Genomic DNA, 20,216 nt, shown 5'->3' with positions numbered 1-20,216 from the left:
GATGGCATTCTAGATAGGAAAGAGTAGGAAATGTAGGAAGGACACACCCCTCCTTTTAAAGGAAACTTCCAGGAACTTCCTTACAACACTTCTGGCCACAGATAACCTCAGAGAGGTTTTAAGTGGATGTGTTATTATCCTTAGCAATATAGAGTGTACATTACTGTGGAGGAAGGAGCCATTCATGTTTGGATGGGAAACTTGTAATGTCTGCCCTACAAAGAAAATAACATAAAGTTCTGTTTATAGTCTGTTATTGCAGTTGGGCAAGAAATTATCGTAATGTCACTAATTAATTTCATTTAATAGTTTAGTTCCTGGAAGTTTCCTAAGAGTTCTCTTTTAGTTTAAATGTAAATCATTAACTAGTGTTCTGATGTAGTTAGACATGAAAATAACTTATTTGAAAATATTGTATACTTCTGAAGGAGATTTATAGTTACCTTGGAGATGCACAAAGTGGTAGTACTTTGGCTATATTAAAAATATGTTTTTTTCCCTTGAGATTTTTTTTCCCATAGATTCTTCCATTAATACATATGTTTTTGATGATCTTTATTGAGGTATAATTTACAGTAAAATCCACCCATTTTAAGTAATAAATAGTTGCATGAGTTTTGACAAATGTGCATATCTGTGAAACCACCACTGAAATAAAGATAGAAAACATCTATGATGCAAACTCCCCCCCTCAAGTTCTTAAGGCAACCACTGATTTGCTGTTACTATAGATTCATTTTACCTTTTCCATATTTTTCATAAATGGAATCATGTAGTATGTAGTCCTCTTTGCCTGGCTTTGTATTGTTGCTTGACTAAGTAGGTCGTTCCTTTTTATGGCTAAATAGTAATTCCTTATGTTGATATACTACAATTTGCTTATTTATCCATTTACTGATTATAGATGTTCGTGTACTGGTTTTTGTGTGGGACATAGATTTTAATTCTATAAATAAGGAGTGCAGTTGCTGAATCATGTGGGAAATAAATATTTCACTTTGTAAAGAACAGCTAAACTTAAATCATTGTACCATTTTACATTCCTGCCAGTTAATGTATAAGTTCTATTTGCTATACCAAGGTAGTAAGATTTTCTCTTAGGATTTCTTCTAGAAGTTTTATAGCAGTTTAGGTCTGTGATCAAGTAATCCATTTTGAGTTAATTTTTCTTGTGTAATGTGAGATAGGGGTTGAAGTTCTGTTTGCATATGGGTGTCTAGTTGTTCAAGCATTATTTGTTGAAAGACAATGCTTTTCCATTAAATTATTTTGGCATCTTGTCAAAAGTCAGTTGAATGTATTGATTATATGTTTGTATGTGTATGCATGGGTTTATTTCTGAATTCTATATTCTTTTAACTTTTGCTAAAAAGTACTACATGTCTCTATGCCAGTACCAAAGTAGCATTACTGAAATGTTGTAGTATGTCTTCAACTCAGGTTAAATTCTCCAACTTTGTCCCTTTTCAAAATTGTTTTGGCTCTTCTGTATACTTTGTATTTCAATGTAAGTTGAAATCAACCTGTCAGTTTATTAAAAAAACAAAACAAACAAACCTGCAGGGATTTGATTGTTATTTCATTGAATCTATAGATCAACCTGGGGAGAATTGACATGTTAATTTTTAGGTTAAAGTTTTAGGTTTTCTGTGAGCATGGTCTAGCTTCCATTTGTTTAGATCTTTAATTTCTATCTCAGTTGTAGCTTGTGGTGTGCAGGTATGGAACATATATTACCAAATTTATCCCTAAATAATTCATGTTTTTTAATGCTGTTTTAAATATCATTGTTTTTAAATGTGTTTTTCCTGATGTTCACTGCTAGTATGTAGAAATACAGTTGTTTCACATATTTATCTATATACTGCAGCTTTCCTAAATGCAGTTACTAGTTGTAGTAACTTTTTTATAAAGTCTTTGACTTTTTGTAACAACATGGTGACAATGTCTGTGAATAAAGATGGTTTTATATCTTCCTTTTCAGTCTGTATGCCTTTTATTTATTTTTCTTGCATTATTGGTTAGGATCTACAGTACCAAGTTGAGTAACAGTGGTACTCTGGTTTTTGTTTCTGGTCTGTTTGATCTGGTGGAAACTTCAGTTTTTTATCATGACTTGTGTTAGCTGTAGGTTTTTTTTTCTAATTTTGGTATCATTAATCTACAATTACATGAAGAACATTATGTTTACTAGGCTCCCCCCTTCACCAAGTCCCCCCCCCCCAACAAACTCCATTGTAGTCACTGTCCATCAGCATAGTAAGATGCTGCAGAATCCCTACTCATCTTCTCTGTGTTGTACAGCCCTCCCCACGCTCCTCCCCCCCACATTACACATGCTAATCATAATGCCCCCTTTCTTTTTCCCCACCCTTACCTCTCCCTTCCCACCCATCCTCCTTAGTCCCTTTCCCTTTGGTAACTGTTAGTCCATTCTTGGGTTCTGTGATTGTGCTGCTGTTTGGTTCCTTCAGTTTTTCCTTTGTTCTTGTACTCCACACATAAGTGAGATCATTTGGTACTTGTCTCTCTCTCTGCCTGGCTTATTTCACTGAGTATAATACCATCTCTCTCCATCCATGTTGTTGCAAGTGGTAGGATTTGTTTTCTTCTTATGGCTGAATAATATTCCATTGCGTATATGTACCACATCTTCTTTATCCATTCATCTACTGGTGGACACTTAGATTGCTTCAATTTCTTGGCTATTGTAAATAGTGCTGCGATAAACATAGGAGTGCATCTGTCTTTTTCAAACTGGGCTGCTGCATTCTTAGGGTATATTCCTGGGTCAAATGGTATTTCTATTTTGAGTATTTTGAGGAATCTCCATACTGCTTTCCACAATGGTTGAACTAATTTGGATTCCCACCAGCAGTGTAGGAGGGTTCCCCTTTCTCCACAGCCTCGCCAACATTTGTTGTTGTTTGTCTTTCGCATGATGATGATCCTTCCTGGTGTGAGGTGATATCTCATTGTGGTTTTAATTTGCATTTCTCTGATGATTAGCGATGTGGAGCATCTTTTCATGTGTCTGTTGGCCATCTGAATTTCTTCTTTGGAGAACTGTCTATTCAGCTCCTCTGCCCATTTTTTAATTGGATTATTTGCTTTTTGTTTGTTGAGGTGCGTGAGCTTCTTATGTATTTTGGATTTCAGCCCTTTATCGGATCTGTATGAATATATTCTCCCATACTGTAGGATACCTTTTTGTTCTATTGATGGTGTCCTTTGCTGTACAGAAGCGTTTCAGCTTGATATAGTCCCACTTGTTTATTTTTGCTTTTGTTTCCCTTGCCCGGAGAGATATGTTCATGAAGTTGTTCATGTTTTTATTCAAGAGCGTTTTGACTATGTTTTCTTTTAAGATTTTTATGGTTTCATGACACGTTCAGGTCTTTGATCTGTTTCGAGTTTACTTTTGTGTATGGAATTAGACAGTGATCCAGTTTCATTCTCTTACATGTAGCTGTCCAGTTTTGCCAGCACCATCTGTTGAAGAGACTGTCATTTCCCCATTGTATGTCCATGGCTCCTTTATCAAATATTAATTGGCCGTGTATGTTTGGGTTAATGTCTGGAGTCTCTGTTCTGTTCCACTGGTCTGTGGGTCTGTTCTTGTGCCAGTACCAAACTGTTTTGATTACTGTGACTTTGTAGTAGAGCTAGAAGTTGGGGAGCGAGATCCCCCCCACTTTATTCTTCCTTCTCAGGATTGCTTCGGCTATTCAGGGTCTTTGGTGGTTCCATATGAATTTTAGGACTATTTGTTCTAGTTTGTTGAAGAATGCTGTTGGTAATTTGATAGGGATTGCACTGAATCTGTATATTGCTTTGGGCAGGATGGCCATTTTGTCGATATTTCTTCCTAGCCAGGAGCATGGGATGAGTTTCCATTAGTTAGTGTCCTCTTTAATTTCTCTTAAGAGTGTCTTACAGTGTTCAGGGTATAGATCTTTCACTTCTTTGGTTAGGTTTGTTCCTAGGTATTTTATTCTTTTTGATGCTATTGTGAATGGAATTGTTTTCCTGATTTCTCTTTCTATTAGTTCATTGTTAGTGTGTAGGAAAGCCACAGATTTCTGTGTGTTAATTTTGTATCCTGCAACTTTGCTGAATTCCGATATTAGTTTTACTAGTTTTGGATTGGAGTCTTTAGGGTTTTTTATGTACAATATCATGTCATCTGCAAATAGTGACAGTTTAACTTCTTCTTTACCAATCTGGATTCCTTGTATTTCTTTGTTTTGTCTAATTGCCATGGCTAGGACCTCCAGTGCTATGTTGAATAACAGTGGGGAGAGTGGGCATCCCTGTCTTGTTCCCGATCTCAGAGGAAAAGCTTTCAGCTTCTCGCTATTCAGTATGATGTTGGCTGTGGGTTTATCATATATGTATGGCCTTTATTATTTTGCCCTCTGTGGGCATTGCCCTCTATGCCCATTTTGTTGAGAGTTTTTATCATGAACGGATGTTGAATTTTTGTCGAGTGCTTTTTTAGCATCTATGGAGATGATCATGTGGTTTTTGTCCTTCTTTTTATTTATGTGGTGGATGATGTTGATGGATTTTCAAATGTTGTACCATCCTTGCATCCCTGGATGAATCCCACTTAGTCATGGTGTATGATCCTTTTGATGTATTTTTGAATTCAGTTTGCTAATATTTTGTTGAGTATTTTTGCATCTATTTTCATCAGGGATATTGGTCTGTAATTTTCTTTTTTGGTGGGATCTTTACCTGGTTTTGGTATTAGAGTGATGGTGCTTCATAGAATGAGTTTGCAAGTATTCGCTCCTCTTCTATTTTTTGGAAAACTTTAAGAAGAATGGGTATTATATCATCTCTGTATGTCTGATAAAATTCCGAGGTAAATCCATCTGGTCCAGGGGTTTTGTTATTGGGTAGTTTTTTGATTACCAATTCAGTTTCTTTGCTGGTAATTGGTTTGTTTAGATTTTCTGTGTCTTCCTTGGTCTGTCTTGGAAGGTTGTATTTTTCTAGGAAATTGTCCATTTCTTTTAGGTTTTGCAGCTTGTTAGCATATAGGTTTTTGTAGTATTCGCTAATAATTCTTTGTATTTCTGCTGTAGGTTTTTGAATGTCCCCTCAATCAGGTTGAGAAGTTTCAAGTTCCTAGTATGCTTAGCTTTTGCCATGAATAGGTATTGAATTTTGTTAGATGTTTTTTCTGTATCTATTGAGAGGATTGTAAGTTTCATTCTGTTAATATGTGGAATAACATCGAAGGGTTTTTGAACTAAGCTTGATTCAAATTGCATAAATGGGCTTTTGAATTCAACTAAGCTTGAATTTCCACAATAAACTCCATATGTAGGGTGTATTATCATTTTTATGTATTGTTGGATTTAATTTTTAATTTTTAGTATTTTGTTACTGGTATTTTATCTATGTTCGTGAAAATTATTGAAATGTGGATTTCTTTCCTTGCAATGTCTTTGTTTTAGTAAAGCTGGTCTCAAAGAATAATTTGGGAAATAGTCCTTTCTCTGTTTTCTGAATGAGTTTGTGTAGGACTAGTGATATTTCTTCCTTGGATGTTTGATGTAATTCACTAGTGAAGCCATCTTGGGTTGGAGAATTCTTTGTGGAAAGGTTTCTTGGAGTTATGAATTTCTCTAGAAGACATAAGGCTGTTAAGATTTTGTTTATTTTTTTGTGCTAGTGTGGCTATTCTTTCAAAGAATTTGTCCATGTAATCTAAATACTTGTATTTATTGGCATAAAGTTGTTTATAATAATTCCATTATGCTTTCAGTGTCTTTAGGATGTGAAGTTATTTCTCTTCTTTCATTCCTGATATTGGTAATTTGTCTTTCCTTTCTCTCAATCTAGTGGGAAGTTTGTCAGTTTCATTAATCTTTTAAAATAACCAGCTTTTTGTTTTATTGTTTTTCTCTGTTAGTCTGTTATATATTTAACTTATTTCCTTCCCTCAAATTACATTTGGTTTAATTTACACTTCTTTTCCTGGCTTCTGAAGGAAGAAACTTAGAGCAATTTATACCTTTCTTCCTTTCTAATACAGACATTTAAAGCTATAGATTTCTCTTTGAGCACTGTTTTACTTGTAACTCACACATTTTGATATATTTTGTTTTCATAGGTCAAAATATTTACTAGTTTCCCTTGTGATTTCTTTTTTGTCCTATGTGTTATTTAGAAACATTTAATTTCCCCATTTTGGGGTGGGGGAGGGGAGAGTTCTAGATATTTTGTCAATTTCTAATTCTCTTTCAGAAATTTCAGTTTTTAAAAGTATATTGATATTTGCTTTATGGTCCAGCATATGGTTTCTCTTGTTGAATGTTTCAGCTGCATTTGAGAAAAAAATGTTATGTTCTGTTGTTGAGTATAATGTTTTATGAAAGTCAGTTTGGTTATGTTGCTTGATCCTCTTGTTCACATTTTCTGTATCCTTATTGATTTTTTGTCCACTTGTTTTATCAATTGCTGAGAGGTGGCCTGTTGAAATCCTCAATTATGCAATAGTGAGTTTGTCTATTTCACCTTTTAGATATATCAAATTTGCTTCATGTAGTTTGAAACTTTATTAGGTGTCTACACATTTGGATATATGTCTTCTTCAAGAATTGACATTCTTATCATTATAAAATTTCTCTCTTTATTCTTAGAAATAGCCCTCTTAGAATCAACTTTGGTATTAATCTAGCTGCTTCAGCTCTCTTGTAATTTGTGTTTGCATGATGCATCTTTTTCTGTTATTTTACTTTAACCCAACTTGTCTTTATATTTTATGTGCATTTCTTGTGGACAGTATATAGTTAAGCCTTTAAAAATTTTACCCATTCTGAGAATTGATGCTTTTTACTTATAATAGACTTTATATTTAAAATAATTATATCACTATGATTGGGTTTAAGTTTGGCTTTTTTCCCTTTGTGTCCCATCTGTTCTTTGTTCCCTTTTTTTTCCTCTTTTTTCCCTACCTGCTTTGGATTATTTGGAGTACTTTCTTGTGGTTCCCTTTATCTCCAGTACTGGCTTATTAGAGATTCCTTTTTTGTACTAAAAGGGACTGGCCATGGGATTATAATATGCATTTTTAATTTATCACAGTCTCCCTCCAAATAATATTAAACTCCTTCATTTATAAGGTAAAAACCTTACAACAGTATGCTTCTATTTTTTTTCTAGCCTTTGTGCTATTGTTGTTACACATTATTTTTAGCATATATAGTGCATGGTGCATTATTTTTGCTGTAAACAGTTATTTAGCTGTTAAATACATTAAAAAATGAGAAAATAAATGTTTCAGTATTTATTTATATATTAACTCTTTTTGGTGCTTGTTATTCTTTTTGTGTAGATCCAAATTGCTATCTGATATTTTCCTTGTACTTGAAGAACTTTTTTAAAAAAACCATTTATTCTAGTTACATTTATTATAATGCAGTTCTGTTGGCTTCTGTTGAGCTTAAAAAAAAATCTGTATTTTACCTTCATTTTTTTTGTGTGTGTGTGTTTGAGGGGAAATTTTAATGAATTTTTTTTTTTTTACTGCTTTTAAAAAAATTTTTTTTTGGTATCATTAATCTACATTTACATGAAGGACATTATGTTTACTAGGCTCCCCCTTCACCAAGTCCCCCCCACATCCCCGTTCACAGTCACTGTCCATCAACATAGTAAGATGCTGTAAAATCACTACTTGTCTTCTCTGTGTTGCACAGCCCTCCCTGTGTTCCCCCACTATACATGCTAATCACAGTGCCCCCTTTCTTTTTTTCCCACCCTAATCCCTCCCTTCCCACCCGTCCTTCCCAGTCCCTTTCCCTTTGGTAACTATTAGTCCATTCTTGGGTTCTGTGATTCTGCTGCTGTTTTAATTCTTCAGTTTTTCTTTGTTCTTATACTCCACATATGAGTGAAATCATTTGGTACTTGTCTTTCTCCACCTGGCTTATTTCACTGAGCATAATACCCTCTAGCTCCATCCATGTTGTTGTGAATGGTAGGATTTGTTTTTTTCTTACGGCTAAGTAATATTCCATTGTGTATATGTACTACATCTTCTTTATCCATTCATCTACTGATAGACATTTAGGTTGCTTCCATATCTTGGCTGTTGTAAATAGTGCAGCGATAAACATAGGGGTGCATCTGTCTTTTTCAAACTGGAGTGCTGCATTCTTAGGGTAAATTCCTAGAAGTGGAATTCCTGGGTCAAATGGTAAGTCTATTTTGAGCATTTTGAGGAACCTCCATACTGCTTTCCACAATGGTTGAACTCATTTACATTCCCACCAGCAGTGTAGGAGGGTTCCCCTTTCTCCACAACCTCACCAACATTTGTTGTTGTTTGTCTTTTGGATGGTAGCCGTCCTTACTGGTGTGAGATGATATCTCTTTGTGGTTTTAATTTGCATTTCTCTGATGATTAGCGATGTGGAGCATCTTTTCATGTGTCTGTTGGCCATCTGAATTTCTTCTTTGGAGAACTGTCTATTCAGCTCCTCTGCCCATTTTTTAGTTGGATTATTTGCTTTTTGTTTGTTGAGGTGTGTGAGCTCTTTATATATTTTGGATGTCAACCCTTTATCGGATCTGTCATTTATGAATATATTCTCCCATACTGTAGGATACCTTTTTGTTCTATTGATGGTGTCCTTTGCTGTACAGAAGCGTTTCAGCTTGATATAGTCCCACTTGTTCATTTTTGCATTTGTTTTCCTTGCCCGGGGAGATATGTTCAAGAAGAGGTCACTCATGTTTATGTCTAAGAGATTTTTGCCTATGTTTTTTTCTAAGAGTTTTATGGTTTCATGACTTACATTCAAGTCTTTGATCCATTTCGAAATTACTTTTGTGTATGGGGTTAGACAGTGATCCAGTTTCATTCTCTTACATGTAGCTGTCCAGTTTTGCCAGCACCATCTGTTGAAGAGACTCATTTCCCCATTGTATGTCCATGGCCCCTTTATTGAATATTAGTTGACCATATATGTTTGGGTTAATGTTTGGAGTCTCTATTCTGTTCCATTGGTCTGTGGCTCTGTTCCTGTGCCAGTACTAAATTGTCTTGATTACTGTGGCTTTGTAGTAGAGCTTAAAGTTGGGGAGTGAGATCCCCCCCACTTTATTCTTCCTTCTCAGGATTGCTTTAGCTATTCGGGGTCTTTGGTGTTTCCATATGAATTTTTGAGCTCTTTTTTCCAGTTCATTGAAGAATGCTGTTGGTAGTTTGATAGAGATTACATCGAATCTGTATATTGCTTTGGGCAGGATGGCCATTTTGACGATATTAATTCTTCCTAGCCATTTACCTTCATTTTTGAAGGATATTTGTGCTTGATTTAGAATTCTTAATATGGAGTGTTCCCCCCACCCCTTTTCACAATTTACATCATTTTATGGCTTGCACATTTTCTGATGAGAAGTCTTTAGTAGATATTGTTTTGTTTTCCTTTGTGTAATGTGTCTTTTTTCCCCTTGACAGCTTTTAAGATTTTTTTTTAATCACTGGTTATCTGAAATTGAATGTGTTTTATTTTGGTGTGATTTTTATTTGCTTTTTGTTTTCCTTTTGGTCTTTTTGGGGGTCTGTGCTGCTTGGGTTCACTGAACTCCTTGGGTTTGAGAGGTTTATTGTTCTCATAAATTTGGAGATAATTGCAAAGTGATTTTTTTTGTCCTTCATATTCTGGGACCCTAATTACATGTATGTTAGATTGATATTATTTTGACTGCTTTTTGCTTTACTCCTTATTTTTTCAGTTTTAAAAAATTCCCTATTCTTTAGCTTGGATAATTGAATATTTTCAAATTCCTTGATCTTTTATTTCCTTGATCTGTTAAACTCATTCTGTGAATTTTTCATTTCAGATTTTGCATACTTGATGTCTAGAAATTTTTATTTTTGTATCTTCCATTTCTGTCCTTATTTAAGTTTGAGTCTTCCTTTAAATCCTTGATCATAATTATAAGAGCTGTTTTAAAGTGATTTTTAGTTCCATCATCATTTTCATTTGTTGGGTTGGTTTCTCTTTATTGATTTTTCTCCTGGCCAAAGGTCTTGTTTTGCTGTTACTTTGAATGTCTGGTATTCTTTTATTGGATGCTGGACATTGTTAATATTACATTACTAAAAGGCTGGGTTTTTATTTCCCATTTTAAAGAATTGAATCTTGTTCTGGTTTGTAGATGTGATGATGATGATTTTTGAGACTTGATTCTTAGGGTGGGCTCTCTAGCAATCCTTATGCTAGGCCAAGTTTTCTACTTTGGGGTCATGACCCTCCTATGGTCTCTGTCTGATGCCCAAGCTGTTTAATAAGGTTTTTTCACTCTGTTGAGAACTAGATTGTCTCCCAGCTTTGTGTGACCTATAAGAATGGTAGCCCTCTAGTAATTCTTTTCCTGGTCTTGTTGAATTTTACGTTTGTATGTGCAGCTTAGTATTTATGAACAGTGTCAAAAGAACCCCTATCAGTTCTATGGGGCTCTTTTTCTTCATAACTCTTTTCTGGTAATCTGTTTTTTACAAATTCCAGCTACCCTAGTTTTTGTAGGGCCTACCAAATTTGTTTTCCTTCTCTGAGAGATCCTAGCTCTGTGCTGCCTGTTGTGTCTGAACAACAGTAGTTTCATATTTTTTGTCTAGTTTTCTAGTTATTTATGATGGGAGGGCAATTCTGGTGCTTCTCATTTATATTTTAAATGTCATGTTTGCCTGTATATGTTATCCTAGCTTGAGGTCAGCAAACTTTTTCTTATAGGAACAGAGAATTACCTCAGGCTTGTGGGTCATACAGTCTCAGTTGCAGCTACTCAGTTCTGTAGTTGTAGTATGGAATCAGCCACAGATAATATGTAAACAGATGGGCATAGTTGTGTACTAACTAAAGTTCATTTACAAAAACAAGTGGCCAGCCCACAGGCCACAGTTTGCCAACCCTTGAACTAGTTGACTGAGATATAAATCATATTAGAGTTATGAAATCTTATGGTTGGAAAGAAGGAATCTTCGAGATTCCTATTTTAGGTTTGAAAGGAACCTTATAAATCATATTGTCTAACCAGCCCTTTCGTGTTTGAAACCACATCTAGTATTGACCAGGTTCTTCTTAACCCCCAATATCTATGATTCTCAGGGATCTCAGTCAGGGATTCTTTTCTGAGGAAGCTCTCACTGTTGTTTTAACTATCAGTTTTCTATTTAATTCTCTGCTACCACTTGGTTCTGTACTGAGCAAATCTAAATCATCTTCCACATACCAGTCTTTCATATAAATTGATGACTTTTCCAATATTTTTGGAATCTTCTTAACTCTGCATTAAATTCATTCAACTTCAACTGTGGCTTTATTCCTTTATTTTTGCTGCCATTTTATTTGCGTGAAATTATTGATCATGAGGTCCTACCCTACAGCCTCCAGCTATAGGAGATGTTTAGATTTCCTCAATAACCTAGTCCTTCATCTGTTAATTTATTATACTTCATCTAAATTCCTTTCAAAGTACGGAGTTAGGAACTGAAAGCAGTTTGGTTTAGTGATTTGATAAGTAAGATCTGTTGTGTAGGATCTAGGTACTATATACTTCTATAGTATATATCTTTTAAGCTATTAATGTAACCTAAGACAGCAGTAACTTTTTTAGTAGCTACTTCACATTAATTGTGTTAAAACTTATTGCCAAATAAAACCTAAGTCCTTTTCACTCATACTTCTGCAAAACCAGCTCCCTACTTTTTATCTTTATATTTTTGAATTAATATTGATAAACTGAGGGCTGAAAAGAATATTGCAATTGAGGAAAATGTTATTATTCCATATCAGTATCTTGAATATACAACTTCATTGGAGAGGTATCACACTGCATTTCTCACCACATGGAAATTATATATTAGCTAGGAATCAGATTAGAGGCCCAAAGTCCTGCTGTCCTCAGAACCTTTGTAGAGAGGGAATCCCTGGCAGGCACTTAGCTATGGGTAGAATAGTTTGGGCAGAGCTAGGTGGGAGGGAGCATGCACCTAGGAGTATGTCTCAGCTCAGCTGGGGTTCTAATCATCTAAAAATAGAGAAAAGAGACAGCATCACAGTATTTTTTTTTTTATCCTCACAAAGGTACTTTTATTTATGTATTTATTTATCAACCCTCACAAAGGTGCTTTTATTTTCTCTTTATTAATTTTTTGGTTCTTGGTAATTTTATTCTTTTTTTTAAAATAAAGGTATCATTGATATACAATCTTATGCTCAGGTTTCACATGAGCAGCATTGTGGTTAGTACATTCCCCCTATTATCAAGTCCCCACCACATACTCCATTACAGTCACTGTGCATCAGCATAGTAAGATGCTATAGAGTCACTACTTGTCCTCTCTGTGCAGTACTGCCTTCCCCGTGCCCTCCCTCTATTATGTGTACTAATCATAATGTCTCTTAATCCCCTTATCCCTCCCTTCCCCCCACCCTCCCCAGTCCCTTTCCCTTTAGTAACTGTTAGTCCATTCTTGGGTTCTGTGAATCTGCTTCTGTTTTGTTCCTTCAGTTTTTGGATGAGTCAAATCATTTGGTGCTTGTCTTTCTCTGCCTGGCTTATTTCACTGAGCATAATACCCTCTAGCTCCATCTATGTTGTTGCAAATGGTAGGATTTGTTTTCTTCTTATGGATGAATAATATTCCATTGTGTATATGTACCACATCTTCTTTATCCATTCATCTACTGATGGACACTTAGGTTGCTTCCATATCTTGGCTATTGAAAATAGTGACAGCATCACAGTATTTTAATACATGGTAAATAACTTTTGGCTTTTGCAACACAATTTATGGGATACTAATTTCTTAAGCTTAAGAATTTGTCCAGAATCAGTCTATAAAATTGTGTAATTGAGTACTCAATATTAGTAGTATTTTTTTTGTATCTATTAAATATATTTTGTTACCACATTTAGGTTAGTTTTGTTTTTCTTTTTTTAAAATCAGAGTTGTATCCTCCCATAGTAAAAAAATCACATAGGTCTACAAGGTTTATACCATAGCATTCTCTGCTCCTGATCTGTTTTATTTTTTCCAGAAGCAGAAACTTTTACCCTCTTTTGTTGATTATCTCCATTCCTACTTAAGTGTTTCCAAATACCAAGCTCATAGTTACTTTTTGAGGGTTTAGCATTTTTGGCTAGCATTCAGTGTTAACATTCATTTGATTATGTTAATATATGGTTGAGCCATCCAGCAAACTGATTACTTTTCCTTTTTCTGTGTAACTTGAAGATGGTAATTAATTGTTTTTGTTGTTGTTGACTGTACTTTTCTATGTATTTTTAACTAACTTATCCCCAGACATTTTGCCTATTGTCTCAATGTCCTTTTAAGACTTCCAGATACACCAGGTGTTATATCATTTTCATCCTCTTGAATGAAAGGAGTCTTTTCTGGAGCCAGCTGACCTGTCATAATCTGGATTGGTTGCCCTCTACACTTGTGCACCGTTGACAACCTGGAATTATCTGGGTACTCCCTGTAATGCTACAGGGAATTTTTGCTCCCTCGCATGTTGGATCTATTTCCTGAATCACACAGCCTGTTCGTGGCTTATTCTTCCCTTTTGGTGGGGTACATCTCCAGTAGCTCCCTGAGAAAAGGCCCTTTTTTTTTTTAAGACCTTGCATATTTAAAAATATATTTATTCCATTTCTACAGTTGATAGGTAGTTTAGATTGGCATTGATACCTAGTTTGGAAAAGTTGTCTTTTAGAATTTCAGAGTTATTGCACCATTGTTTTCTTGTTGCGGGTATTGCTGTTGAGAAATCAGAAATCCTTCTAATTCCTGATCTTTATATGTGACCTCCGTTTACCAAATGCAAACTTGCAGGACCTTCTCTTTCTCTGCAGTTTGTTGAAAGTTTATAATAATATGCCTTCCTTGAATCTCTTAGTCTATTGTTTGAGTACTCAGAGAATCCTTTCAATCTAGAAATTCACATTATTTTTTTCTCAGAAACTTTCATGAATTATTTTGTCAGTCATTCCTCTTTTTCATTTTCTGTATTTCCTCATTCTGAAAGCTCTTGTATTTGGTTTTGAACTTCTGGGCTGTTCATCCAATTTTATCTTCTCCTACATCCCTGTTTTTCATTTCTGTTTTGTTTGCTTTCTCAAATATTTCCTAAACTTATCTTGCAGTCCTTTTATTGGCTTTGATCATTTCTGGCATCATTATTAAAAAATTTCCAAGAGCTATTAGTTCACTGTTCTTTTTTTCTAAAAAAGCGTCCTATTCATTTTTAATGGTTGCACTGTTTTATGTCTTTGAGAATATTGATAGGTTAAAAAATTTTTTTTCTCTCGATGTAGTCTGTTTTTTCCAAGATGTTTTTCAATTCATTTTTGCCTCTATAATTCTGTGGTTTTCTCCAACTATTCAGTAACTCCTGGTTGTCCGTTCATGTTTAGGAATCGTGGACTAAAACCTGGTTAGAAATTCTGAGTATGTGAGTGACATTTGTTTACTGTGCATTCCACTGATCTGGGTGGGCTTTTTAGTTGGAGAACCTCTGATATTTTGAGGTCTTTTTTTACTGCACTGGTCATATTTCCTAGAGAAAACTTTCCCAGACTGCTTTCTCAGGGATAAAAGACTGGTTGCCAGCTTTCTGGGTTCTTTGAAGGAGATGACAGGAGAGGGTGGTTTTTGACCTTCATTCTGTATGTGCTTCCCTAATGCACTGTGTTCATACTTGTTTCCTGTCTTCAATTGTGCCTCTGTACCCTAGTCCACACACCCTCTCTTTTTATTGGTCGCAGATAATACTTCCAGTTACTTGATGGGGTAAAGAAGGGCAGTGGAGAGGGTACCTAGGGTCTGGGTGCCTTCCAAGCAGGCTTCCAACCAGTTGTCCTTATTTTATCTCCTCTGCTTCTCAGCATTACTTCCAAAGGTACCTGTGTTTATAATTCTTGAAGTCAAGGGGGTTTTGTGAAAATGAGTTTTGTCTATGCTTTCTCCACTGCTAGGATTCAGTTTTCTTAAGCATTGTTAAGTTTCTTTACCTCTTGAACATCTGCTGCTTAGCTTTCAAAATCTTAATGCTCTCATCTCCTCTCCTACATACCATTGTGATTTAAGGGGGAAAAAAAAGCAAGGAAACTAACTTCATTACTGATGTTTTAGAGGGATTTAAGAGAAAGCAAAAGCAGATGTGTGTGTTTATTCTGCTGTCTTTACCTAGAACCAATTAGTTATGTTTCCTGTTACCCCTTTTTTCCTTCCTCTGACTTGAGTTGAGGGGTGACTTAATATGCTCACTGTATTTCCCTGATCTACTTAAAGCAGTGACCCTATTACAGGAGGAAGAGAAGTGAGGGAGACTTGAAATTTCCTAGTGCACTTATGTTAGCTCCAGATAACCAAAGCTGCCTTCACACCATCCTAGAATCCTGCCCAGGACTGATATTAAGCTAATTTTCTGTCTTTTGAGAAATCTTTCTTTGAACGATTTCTTGAAAACTCAGATGTCTTCTGACAGTTCTCCTATTCCTACTGGTCATTCTAAGGTATTTAATAAGGGTTCAGTCTCATTTATAAGTAGCCTTTATGAGTGGGATGTAATTAGCCTGGGCAAGGAGACTTGAACTCATTTATAGTATCTAGGTCAACCATATCACTTTACAAGTCAGGAAGCTGAGGTGCCCTGAAATGGAGTAGATTTCCTAATGTCATATAGGTAAACAGTTGAAAAACTAGGTCTTGAACCTAGATCGCCTGATCTCCAGCCAGTGTTCTTTCCATGATACCACACCCTGGGTTCATTCTTATCAAGGTCTATTAGTTTTACTCTGTTCCATGACAACTGAAAGTAGTTTTAACTGTGGGGAGCCACATTACAAGTATATGTACTGGTGGTCATGTGGGGTCTAATTGTGGTGGGTCAGTGCAAGGAAATGACCTCCCCTGGTAAAATTTATCAGCTCATTTCCTATGGGTGGTACCTAAAGAGTAATTTATTAAGAATCAGTATAAAATTTCTTTAAGTATATTTATTTATGTTGTTAGTGCATTTATCTTGATTTTGTTCTAATCTATTTAATTCAAATCATTCACAGTTTATCCTGATTCTGTTGTAATCTATTTAATCACAAACCGTTAGTCCAGGGGAGTCTCCACCAGTTAAGTTCAATTTTTCTGACTACCTGTACAGCAGAATGCCAGCCACTGCTGAGAAAATTTCCTTAGGTCTCTCCTGCTATTAGAATAGTTATTGTCTTGGTTTGCTATACATATCCTCTAAGAAGTAGCTTGTGTCGATACAGTCTAATAATGGTAACAGGTAAAAGAAAGCATATAATTATCTGAATGAAATAAAAATCTTTTCTATTTATGGGATGGTGTGTGGGCACTCTTATACTAGTTTTCTTAATACCTCAGGAAGACTAAAGATTCATGAACTTTCTTAAATTAGAATGTATGGCTGTGAGCTCTTGACATTGCTAAATTGAGTTGATGACAGTTTCTTCATAGTATTTTATAATCCTCTAGGGCTAGTTTTTACTCTTATCCCTATGAAGCAGCATGGCAGAATGGAAAGAATTTATGCTATAAATTCAGTTATATTTTAAATCCAGTTATATTTGGGATCTGCCATTTGCTACGTGTGTGGTTACGGGAGACTATTTAACCTTTCTGAGTCTTAATTTCTTTTGCTTGTTGTGAAGAGTAGAAATTACATGTGCATACCCTAGTGCCTTGGTATTAGAAATTATATGTGAAGACCCTAGTGGAGTGCCTGGTATTAAGTAGGTGATGAGTAAATGATGATGATGTGATTATTATATGTATGTGCATATTGGTTTGTTCTTTATATATCTTAATTTCATGTTTTTGTTTCTGTATTTTAAAAACCATGTCAATTAAAGCTTAAATGTTATTATGGATTGTTATGGATTGTGACTGACTGAGAAATACCGCACTTTTGGGATAATTTGCATCTAGAAATATTTTAAAGGGTTGCTTCATAGTCTTGAAATCATTAGGTAAAGAATTTTGAGCCCTGGATATAGTCATTTTTCAGAAATTAGACCCAATTTTGTGGGATTGTTTTTTAGCTTGAATTTTTCTTCATGGAATGTTTTTTTAAAAAATTTTGGTATCATTAATATATAGTCACATGAGCAACATTGTGGTTGCTGGATTCCCCCCATTATCAAGTCCCCACCACATACCCCATTGCAGTCACTGTCCTTCAGTGTATAGTAAGATGCTATAGAGTCCCTCCCTACTTGTCTTCTCTATGGCATACTGCCTTGTTTTGGGATTAATTTTTAACTATAAACATGATTCGCAGTATAGGAGGGCATATTTTAGTCTAATTGAATATACATTCATGATAGGAATTTTTTTCTTGGACAAAGTATTTCAGTATCACTAAGTCATCCTTCCTTGTATCAAACATTAATTCTAAATTCAAAGCTAAGTCTTTGAACATTCATTTTATATTTAGTTTCATCTGTTAGATTTGAATGGTGTTTCATTGTTACATTTTCCAGTAGAAAGATTGGTATTATGATATTTAATTTTAGTTTAAGGCAAAGGAATCAAATTGTTCAAAAATAATTGGACATTTTTCAGTTCTTTTAGCTGAATTAGTTATGAACTGATTTTGTTAGCCTTACAGTTATGTCACTTGCATTCGTATTATATCACTTGCTAGAACAACTCCGTAAGGAATATAGAGCTGGTGGCTGCAGCTCTCCTTTACCACTGAGACCATAGAAGCACTGACAGGAAGTTAGTGGAGTGCTAAGATTAGGAAACCATTCTCCTGAATCAAAGCCAAATATTTTGTCTGCTGAACCATGGTGGGTGTTACAGGTGAAACTATTCCAGTGAGTAAATGTGCTGTTCATAGATTTTCTTGGGGATTGACTCACTTGATGTTAAAATCTCTGATATATCTTAATTTTCTGACCTTCTAAACATGGCTAATGTAAGTATTAGTGATTCATATTTATTGGTATCTTTTTATTTATCTTCTCTCTTCCTCCCACAGTCCCTCCCAAGATTCTTGGATATAAAACACTAGCTTAGGCTGTGATAAGACAAATTAGTCTTAAAATTACCTTTTCTAATTTCAAGTGCCCCTTTTTAGTCTTTTTATTTAATTTCCTTTTTTGACATTTATTTAAAAATTGATGTTAGGATTTCTGATCAAAATACACACATTGCTTTTATTTGAAGAAACAGAAACATGATAAACACAAAAAGGATATGAATAGATAGAGAGAAATATACTACTACTACTACTACTACTACTACTACTAGTAATGGTAATAGTATCATTTATATTTTTCCCATATGTCAGATACTGTCCTAAATGCTTCATTTAATCAACAGGATAAATATTATTATCCTGATTTTACTGGGTAGGCAACTAAGAAACAAAGGTTAAATAACTTGTTAGGTACTTGCTATTTACAGTCAGTAAGTACAAAGCTGTGATTCTAACCCAGAAAGGCTGGCCTCAGGTTCTGATCAAATTTATTTCCTCTAAGCCGAGCAATGACTACAGGTTAGTACAGGGACATAACATTCTATTAATTTGACAGGTATTTAAAGAGATGCAGTTTGGGGGAAGCTTATTTGTATTAGGACTATAATTGAAAAGTAGTATGGTAGCACTCAGCAAGGAGTCTTAAAATACTCATATTCTTTTTTTGGCAGTTCTATATCAAACAATCTCTTCTAAGGAAATAATCAGGAAAATAATAATGTTCCATAGTGTTCACCAGTTATAATAATTCTAATAGTGAAAAAAAGGGAAGATTGTCCAATAGTTGTAGAATAAATTATATTTTCTCCAAACAGTTAATAGAATATTATGCAAACATTAAAAACTGTTTTTGAAGAATAATTTATACAAATAAGTGAAAAGCAGGAAGTGAAACCATGCACTATGGTTCCAACTTTAAAAATGTGTATGTACAGAAAAACAAGAAGAATACATACAAGATGCTAATAATTATTTGTCATGTGTTTAACAGGAAATAATTTCTGGTGTGATTGGTTTACTTTTTATTTGTATATGATTATAATATAATTACATGTATTACTTACCTTTGAACTTTTTGCATTGGCCATGTAGTACTTCTATAGTCAGAGGAAACCAAGTGGCATAAAGGGAAAGCCTAAATGATGCCATACCAGCTTTGTATAAGAATGTTCATTAAATATTAGATTTGCATTATCCCATAGTATAGAAGGATAACTCACTCAATTTCAGACAGTTTTAAACATTTGTTCATGATAATGATTGATTGTTTTAGTACCTTAAATTTGCCTCATTTGTGTTAGTAAAAAATACGGATATTTTTTTCTTGGTGGTATTTGTTTTTTGAAAAACAACTTGTTGACAAAAATTACTGACTCGGCATGGGGGTGGACAGAGAGAGGAGAGGGAGAACATGAGTAAGGTTTGACTTCTAGGGGCATGTGGGATGTTTGTTAATTATATTATGAGCCAGAGTTTTACTATCAGTTTTGAATATATAGTTGTAGATTATAGCTGCGTAAGTAAGGAATTAAGCTTTCCTTGGTGTTGAAGCATCTTTGAAGTTTAATTCCTTAAACCTAAGGTCTAAGAAATTTTAAAATACAAATATATGTAATAGAACAAACATACAGGTTCTGTTTTCAGCTAGTTTAGTTCCCATGTTTTAAAATGTGTTTAGAAAACAAAAGACCAAGCTATATTAGGAAATTGTTATAGTAGCAAAGTATGCTACATGTTAAATAAGATGAATAGATTGCAGACAACATTTTTTATTAGTATCTTACTTTGGCATTAATAATGAAGCACTGTGGTAACTGCATGCTAAGTGCTTCTCTGATTAAAAAGGACTTAAACTCTAGCTTCTGGATGGGAAGAAATTGAGCAAATCCTTTGAAAGACATTATTTCAGTTCTATAAACTTACTTTTTTTACCTCTGACCTGATTTCAAAATAAAATTTGTGAATCAAATAAAGAAAAATAGGAATAGTTTTATATATAGGATTCTATAGTAAATGTACAGGTAAAAAAATGGTTCAACAGAAAATGACCTGTTTGTTTTATTTTGGTATTTAATATAAAGAGCTATGTAGAAATCTTGATAGGAAAAAATAAACTTACTTGCCCTTTAAAAATTAAGGATTGACATACATATTTCAGTGGGAGAAATCTTA

The 20,216-nt window shown here is 34.6% G+C and overlaps 1 protein-coding gene across 4 annotated transcripts in view; it reads left to right on the top strand.

Annotated features, from left to right (window-relative positions):
- Positions 1-20,216, top strand: part of MED13L (mediator complex subunit 13L) — a 313,145-nt gene that overhangs the window by 17,154 nt on the left and 275,775 nt on the right. The window lies entirely within an intron of this gene.

The sequence above is a fragment of the Manis javanica genome, chromosome 15, assembly GCF_040802235.1.
Source record: "Manis javanica isolate MJ-LG chromosome 15, MJ_LKY, whole genome shotgun sequence".
In the NCBI taxonomy this organism is placed as follows: Eukaryota; Metazoa; Chordata; class Mammalia; order Pholidota; family Manidae; genus Manis; species Manis javanica.
Note: the sequence above shows the minus strand (reverse complement) of the source record. Positions and strands in the feature narration are given on the sequence as shown.